This window comes from Amblyraja radiata, chromosome 1 (genome assembly GCF_010909765.2).
Source record: "Amblyraja radiata isolate CabotCenter1 chromosome 1, sAmbRad1.1.pri, whole genome shotgun sequence".
Taxonomy (NCBI): Eukaryota; Metazoa; Chordata; class Chondrichthyes; order Rajiformes; family Rajidae; genus Amblyraja; species Amblyraja radiata.
Window position 1 is genome coordinate 116,909,301 of NC_045956.1, and position 8,695 is coordinate 116,917,995.

General features: G+C 44.8%; 1 long non-coding RNA gene across 1 annotated transcript; it reads right to left on the reverse strand.

The window, feature by feature from the left end:
- Nucleotides 1–616: 616 nt before the first annotated feature.
- Nucleotides 617–8,411, reverse strand: LOC116974973. The gene is made up of 3 exons (XR_004412496.1): nt 8,401–8,411; nt 5,379–5,380; nt 617–654 (listed from the first exon to the last, which is right to left on the reverse strand). It is a non-coding gene; the product is annotated as an uncharacterized LOC116974973 (long non-coding RNA).
- Nucleotides 8,412–8,695: the final 284 nt, after the last annotated feature.

An 8,695-nucleotide genomic window follows, 5' to 3' on the forward strand; every position in this document is an offset into this window, starting at 1 on the left:
GCATCAGAACTAGAAAAAGGGACTGGCTCGATTGTAATCATGAATTGTCTTTCCGCTGGCTGGTTAGCACAAAACAAAAGCTTTTCACTGTACCTGGATACGTGTGACAATAAATTTTGGAACTTGTCCAGAATCGAGCATTTCGCAGCAGGAATCATTAGATAAAGAGAAAGAGTGGAGCCCTTAGCTTATTATTACATTCTCCAACCACTTGTGAGATCTTGCTACAAAATCAAAACATGAAAGGCAACAATGACCTCTCTACCATCTCTTAGTCCAGCATCCTGATCATGAACCGGGTGCAAACAGTGAGATACTATTCTTTCAGTTTACTGCTGTCTAATCACCGTTCATGATGGAATCTTCTCTGAAGGATGAGACCAAACACAAATTGATTAACCAATGACTTCACCCCTGTTGAAAAGTTGTAGAGAGTGTTGGAATGTGCATCCTTGTGCTTGATCTATTCCTAGGCCATTTACATGAACTGGTTCTTTTGTAGTTACTGTACTACAGACATATTAGCTGATGACAGCAAGTTATGAGAAGTCACATGGAGTCTGTAAAGAAATATAAACAGGTTAGGTGAGTGGCCAATCAATCGTCACGAAGAAAGAATGAAAAGCAAATTACTATCCAAATGGACATAAAGTTCTGGAGTAACTCACTAGGTCAGGCAGCATCTCTGAAGGACATGGATCCTCACTATCCATTATCATGGAAAATTATGGCAATGTTAGCAAGTTTGCAGATAACACAAAAGTGGGTGGTTTTGCAGATAGTGAAGATGGTTGTGAAAGATTGCAGCAGGATCTTGATCAATTGGCCAAGTGGGCTGAGGAATGGTTGATGGAATTTAATGCAGAAAAATGTGAGTTGTTAGTGCTCTGGGGAGTGTTGTGGAGAAGAGGGATCTAGGAGTACAGATGTACCATTCCCTGAAGGTGAGGACGCAGATAAATTAGGTGGTCAAATTGGATGTGCTTTTGGCACATTGGCCTTCATCAGCCAGAGTAGTGAGTATAGAAGTGGGAGGTCATGTTCAGTTGTATAAGATGTTGGTGAGGCCGGAAGTGGCGGCGCAGGGAACGGCTGTGGCTCGCCGTCAGTCCGTTTGTCTTTTACTTTATTGTGTTGTTTTTTTCATTTTGTCTAGTTACGTTATTGGTTTTTAGGTCGTGTTTATGTGGGGGGGGGGGGGGGGGCGTGGGGGGTGAAACGGGGCTTGCTGTCTCTCCTTTCGGGGGAATACGACCTTTTTGTCATATCCCCCTTCTCTGCCTCCGTCTACGCTGAGGCCTAATGGCGGAGCTGGCGACCTCGGGACTCTGGAGGCAGCTGACAGGACTCGCCCTGAGCTCGCTCCCGTGAGGGTGGCCGAGCCCGGGGCCGGAACTGCGCTCTCGTGAGAGCGGCCTGGCGAGGGGCTGAGAGACTCTCCCGTGAGGGGCTGTGGCCCGTCGGAGTGGCCCAGCCCGAGGGAGGAGCGGCACTCCCGTCGGAGTGGCCCAGCCCGAGGGTGGAACGGCACTCTTGTCGGAGTGGCCCAGCCCGAGGGAGAACGGCACTCCCGTCGGAGTGGCCCAGCCCGAGGGAGGAGCGGCACTCCCGTCGGAGTGGCCCAGCCCGAGGGAGAACGGCACTCCCGTCGGAGTGGCCCAGCCCGAGGGTGGAACGGCACTCCCGTCGGAGTGGCCCAGCCCGAGGGAGAACGGCACTCCCGTCGGAGTGGCCCAGCCCGAGGGAGAACGGTACTCATGTGAGGGCGATCCGGCTCGGGGCTGGAACGGTGCTCCGGTGGCTGGGACGGCGTTCTGGCGGCGGTGACCTGAGTCCTGGGTTCAGCCGCGGGCCAGCGGCTGCGTGTGCTGGACTGGAGGGCGGCAGCTTCGACCACCCCCGGGCCGCGGTGTTTGAACCGGCCCGTTTGCGGGGTTCGGTGAGCCGCGGGACTGTTGTGCCATCGCCCGGTGGGGAATCGCCTCAGCGCAGAGGGAGAAGAGGAGGGAAGAGACAGTAACCCTAAGATTTTTGCCTCCACCACAGTGAGGAGGTGCTTGGAGGATACACTGTGGTGGTGTTAATTTGTGTTTATTGTTGTTTATTATTGTATGATTGTATGTATGACTACAGGCACGAAATTTCGTTCAGACCGTAAGGTCTGAATGACAATAAAGGTATTCAATTCAATTCAATTCAATTCAATTCAATTCAATTTAGAGTATTGTGTTCAGTTCTGGGCACCGTTTTATAGGAAAGATGTTGTCAAGCTAGAAAGGGTACAGAGAAGAGGGGTGATCTTATAGCAGTGTATAAGAATACAAGAACTGGTTCTTTTGTAGTTACTTGTGTGGGACCTTGTAGACAAGGCCCCACACAAGAGATTAATGTGTAAAATTAGAGCACATGGTATTTGGGGTAGGATATTGACGGATAGAGAACTGGTTGGCAGACAGGAAGCAAAGAATACGAATTAATAGGTCCTTTTCAGAATGGCAGGCAGTGACTAGTGGGGTGCCGCAAGACTTGGTGCTGAGACCCCAGTTATTTACAATATATATTAACGATTTAGACAAGGGGATTAAATGTGACATCTCCAAATTGGCGGATGACACAAAGCTGGGTGGCAGTGTGAGCTGTGATGAGAATGCTATGAGGCTGCAAAGTGAATTGGATAGGTTGGGTGAGTGGGCAGATGCATGGTAGATGCAGTAAAATGTGGATAGATGTGAGGTTATCCACTTTGGTAGCAAGAACAGGAAGGCAGATTATGGAAAAAGGAAGGTGCAACGAGACCTGGGTGTGCTTGTGCATCAGTCGCTGAAAGTAAGCATGCAGGTACAGCAGACAGTGAAGAAAGCTAATGGTATATTGGCCTTCATTGCGAGATGATTTGAGTTTAGGAGCAAGGAGGTCCTACTGTGGGTGTTCAGGGCCCTGGTGAGACTACACCTGGAATATTGTGTGCAATTTTGGTCTCCTAATTTGAGGGAGGACATTATTGTTGTTGAGGGAGTGCAGTGTAGGTTCGCGAGATTAATTCCCGGGATGGCGGGATTGTCATATGATGAAAGAATGGGCCTACTGGGCTTGTATTCGCTGGAATTTAGAAGGATGAGAGGGAATCTTATAGAAGCATATCAAATTCTTAAAGGAATTAAGAAGGCTAGATGCAGGAAAAATGTTCCCGGTGTTGGGGAAGTCCAGAACCAAGGGTCACAGTTTAAGAATTACGGGTAGGTCATTTAGGACTGAGATGAGGAAAAACGTTTTCACCCAGAGAGTTGTAAATTTGTGGAATTCTCTGCCACAGAAGGCAGTGGAGGCCAATTCACTGGATGTTTTCAAGAGAGGGTTAGATTTAGCTCTGAGGGCTAAGGGTATCAAGGGATCTGGGGAAAAAGCAGGAACGGGTTACTAATTTTAGATGATCAGCCATGATCATATTGAATGGCGGTGCTGGCTCGATGGGCCGAATGGCCTACTCCTGCACCTATTTTTCTATATTTCTATGTGTCCAAGCTGTGGAGACCGAGTCATTCAATTTACCCATTGTGGTGATTGGCCCAACCACAACAGAGGCGAGTGGTGAGGGATAGAGTTGGAAGATGGTACTTAGATTAAAATTGGAGCAGTTATTGAATGTAGATTGAATATTGAAATGTATTGAATATTGAAAGCTGTCTTGACAGGTTGACTTTCCTATGCCTACTTCAATTTTCTTTGTCATTATACCAACCCACAGATGCTTCCAACAAAATGCTTCATTTACTTGTTGGAGTCATTAACTTGGCCAATGTCATTACAACTTTACATTCCTCACGTTTGCCTGGTTGCTTGTTGGAGCTTGTTATCAATGCTGTTTTATCTTTGTTGATTTCACCGATTGTGCTGCCACTGAGCAGCAAGAGGGCATTTTAAGCCTATCTACTTCAACGTGGACTTTGCCCTGATGTTGTGTTGGCCCTTGTCCATTTGGCTATGCAATGCACTTGGTGATAGACACAAAAAGCTGGAGTAACTTAGCGGGTCAGGCAACATCTCTGGAGAAAAGGAATAGGTGACGTTTCGGATCAAGACCCTTGTTCAGACTCTGAACTTTGCACTTGTGATTGGTTGCTTTACAGGGTTTGTGAATCAATGTTTCTTTATGGCTTAGAGTTTTTAGTTATTGATAATTCAGGCAAAGTATATCCTGCCCTTACCCTATTCTCTCACTTTTAAACGTAGACACATATTTCTCAAAATGGATTTTGTACGGTACCATGACCAGAAACATTGTTGGATCCTCAAGGAGTTGAAACAATACACTTTGGATTAAAATGTTGGAACTTAAAGATATAGATTTGATAATGTTAGCTAATTGTGTGGTTTGTATTAGGGTTGACTTGTATATCTTGTATGTTGATAGGGGACTGGTACTAATGTATTTACCATGGACAGATATTAAAACTAATGCTCTCGGAACCTCATAGATACAGTATAATATCATCATGGAGACACAGGAGACTGTAGATGCAGGAATCTTGAGCAAAAAACAAATTGCTGAAGGAATTCAGAGTCAGGCAGCACCTGTGGAGGGAAATAGGCAGATGATGTTTCCCTTCCTTAGATTGAAGGGTCCTGAACTGAGCTTTAAATCTATTTCATTCCACAAATGCTGCTTGACCCATTGAGTTCCTTGACCAGTTTGCTTTTCTCTTACAGTAATATCGTCATAAGAATATTGTGTGTGAAAATTTGAATTTTGATACTGTTACGATTATGTCATGTCCATTTCTGAGTCAATGAGTACATGGCCTGTCCCACTTACGTGTCCTTGGCACGCAAATTACGCAACCTCGTGTCGCGTTGAGGCACACGGGCATCGTATGGCCGCGCGGGGCCGGTCCCACTTAGAAGCGCGGATGGGTATGTAGTTGTGCGCGACATCACGCGGGGCTCAGAACTTTTTGTAGTGAACAAAATCTTCGCGCGCCAACAGCCTGTCGCAGAACTGACGGCCAAAGTGGGACAGGCCCAAGACCCTGGCGCAATGCAACGTCTCACCTCCAACAGCAGCAGAAGCAGGCAAACGATCGCCAAACTCAGCCTGGGGCTCACGGCCGTTGCGGATCTGGATCCGCCCCCACTCCTACTCCCAGAGCGGGGCCAACAAAATTGAAGAAAGACACAAAATGCAGGAGTAACTCAGCGGGACCGGCAGCATCTCTGGAGAAAAGCAATGAGTGACGTTTTGGGTCAAGACCCTTCTTTTCAGACTGAAGAAGAGTCCCGACCCGAAACGTCACCCATTGCTTCTCTCCAGAGATGCTGCCGGTCCCACTGAGTTACTCCAGCTTTGTGTCCATCTTCAAATGACATCACGCACTCCAGACGGCTGTGCATACACATGTAATCGCGCGCGACCATCGCGGTACAACGCGGCCGCGAGGTCGGGTAATTTGCGTGCCAAGGACATGTAAGCGGGACAGGCCCCTACCTCTGCGATTTGTGTAAATTCTCTTAAGCTGTGATTGGGATAAACAGTTCTTCATGGCTTTGTAGAAGTATAATAGTGTTTAAGGAAGGAATTTATCCAATATTAATACTAACATTGCTTTGGTTAAGATTAATTGCAACCTTCATAGTTCTTATGGATCAATTTGAACCTACTGAACATTTACCCACTGAAATGTCAAAGAATCTCAAAGATTAGCCATAACCGTACCAGACGTTTAATTTTATGCATACCTTATAACATGCTCTACAATAGAGCACTCTATACTATTGGGGATGTTGGGGAAGTCCAGAACTAGGGGTCACAGTTTAAGGATAAGAGGGAAGTCTTTTAGGACCGAGATGAGAAAGTCATTTTTTACACAGAGAGTGGTGAATCTGTGGAATTCTCTGCCACAGAAGGTAGTTGAGGCCAGTTCATTGGCTAGATTTAAGAGGGAGTTAGATGTGGCCTTTGTGGCCGAATGGCCTACTACTGCACCTATTTTCTATGTTTCTATGTTTCATTTGAATTATCATCACGCCGAAACTGTGATGTTAGTTTAGTTCAGAGATACAACAAGGAAACAGGCCCTTCGACCCACCGAATCCATGCTCATCTTTGATCACCCATTCACACTAGTTCTATGTTATCCTACTTTCTCCCATACCCTACACATTAGGTGCAATTTATGGAGCCAAATAACCTACAATCCTGCATGTCTTTGGGATGTGGGAGGAAACCGGGGCACCTGGAAGAAATACACACAGCCGCAAGGAAAGAGTGCAAATTCCACACAGACAGCATCTGAGGACAGGATCAGAACAGTTACGCTACTTTACCATCTTATCCTTCCATCTATTTGTCATATTCAGAAGATATTATTAATTAATCTTCAAGTACTTAAGATTAGAGTCATAGAGCCAAAGAGGCTTACAGTGTGGAAACAAGCCTTTTGGCCCAACTTGGCCACACCGGCCAACATGTCCCATCTACACTAGACCTTGCCTGCATTTGGCCTATATCCCTCTGAACCTGTCCTGTCCACGTACCTGTCTAAATGTTTCTTAAAACATTTGTTCTCATCTTTTTACAAATTGCTGGATCGGAAAATGGAGCTGTTTGGGCTGAATGACATTCCTGAAATTTAAACCTATTTTTATTAAACCCATTTAAAATGTTATAGCATCAAAACTACTTAAAGGACAATTCACTTCATGAAATTTATAGCACTGAATGAGGTTATGTGGCGCATTGTTTCTATCTCGCCGAAAGAGAGCTTTTGAAATGAATCCCACTTTCCATCAGTCCCAGAACAATGTTGCCAGATCTGAAGTCTTAAATCACAATATATCCAGAGCTCACCCTGGTATTTCTTAAATTTGCTGAAAGTTTCAGTCTCGGACACTATTTTAGGGAAATATGTCCAGTTCCCATCACCCTGGCTTATAAACTCTTCTTCAGCATGGATAGGTTGACATTTTCGTGACATTAAATGATATATGTAATCTTTGGACTGTGGCTTTACCGAACCATAACCACACAATGAATAATTTCGCAACAACAACTCAGAACTATTAGAATACTTAACATTTAGGAAATAGCAACACAACGTTGCCACCGCCACATTTAAAATGATTAGAGCGTCAGCAGAGCATGAAGCTGCAATCTAACCCAGGGCTATATAAACACAAAATACCACTTATTGATAAATCAGCCTTTTACTGTCATAGATTACCATTTCCATTCTCAGTGCAATTTAAATGTTAATAACCCTATCATCAATCACCAGGAACAAATAAATCCAACCGTTTCCCCCAAGCAAGACTGTCATTCACTAAGTCTGCACTTATCAGTTCCAAAGCAGCTTTAAGCCTACTTGGTATGAATCACAGAAAATGTTTTCCATATTCATTCACTGAGAGCAGGTATTACTGGCAGGGCCAGTGTTTATTTTCCATCCTAATGTTCCTTGTACATGGTAGGGAGCTGCCTTCATTGAATCACTGGATCTTTTAGTGCAGTGTAGATGATATATACTACAGTCGTCAGGAGTATTTAATTGTCATTTGTACCAACAACAGAACAATGCACATGCAGCAGCTTGACAGACCCGTAAATGCAATACACACAGATAAATATAATAATGAAATAAATTAATAACCATAACGCTCTTGCAAAATAAAAACTTCAGGTCCGTAGTGCAACCAAAGATATAGTCCACAGAAGTCCATAATTGCTGATGTTAGTGTTGTACAGTGTTCAAGTGCCTTATGTTTGCTGGGAAGATGCTATTCTTGATCACAGTTTACAGGCTCCTGTACCTTTTTCCCTGTTAGGATTGAAATGAAAGCATAGCCAGGGTAGTGTGAGTCTTTGCTGATATAAGCAGCTTTTTTTGAAGCAGTGTCTCACATAGATCTCTAAGATTTCCTGGTGCGGAGGTCAGTAACCGGACTAAGCAAGAAAGAGGAGGGGATTAAAATGGAACTATGGGTCTCGGGGATGCGAAATGGGCATAGGGAGGAAGGGAAATGGGCATAGGGAGGGAGGGAAAGGAGCAAGTTGACAAGGATGTTGAAAGTTGGAGGGAGAAATGTGTGCGCACAAGAGCTCTGATATGCCATGGGCCCAATCACATAATTATGGTGTAACAGGGAGAGCTGCTGCCGCACAGCACCAGAGACCAAGGTTCATTCCTGATCTTGGGTGCTGGTTGTGTGCACATTCTCCTTTCCTCAGGGTGCTTCGGTTTCCTCCCATATCCAAAAGACGTGCAGGTTTGTATGTTAAATGGACTCTGTAAATTGCCCCTAGTGTGTCATGGGAAGATGAAATGTGGGATAACATAGAACTGATGTGGTCGGCATGGACTCTGTGGGCCAACAGGCTTGTGTCCTTGCTGTACCTCTAAACTAAACGAAAAGGGAAATGTGTGTGCTATGGTGAAAATAAAGTTTGTATTACTGTCCTGATAGTTTCAACTGAGGGAAAGGTTGTAAAGATTTGTTTATGAACACTAACCTATTTATATGAAATTAAGATGGAAGTTTGTGAATCAAAGCAGAGAGGGAGGAAAAAAAACCTACTGAAAGCTTTGATTTAATTCCACCTCTATTTGCATCACATACAAACAGAATAGCTGTTATTAACAAACCTGCATAATGCCTCTCTCAGTTGACACCCATTAATTAATGTGGCAGCAACGACTATGTT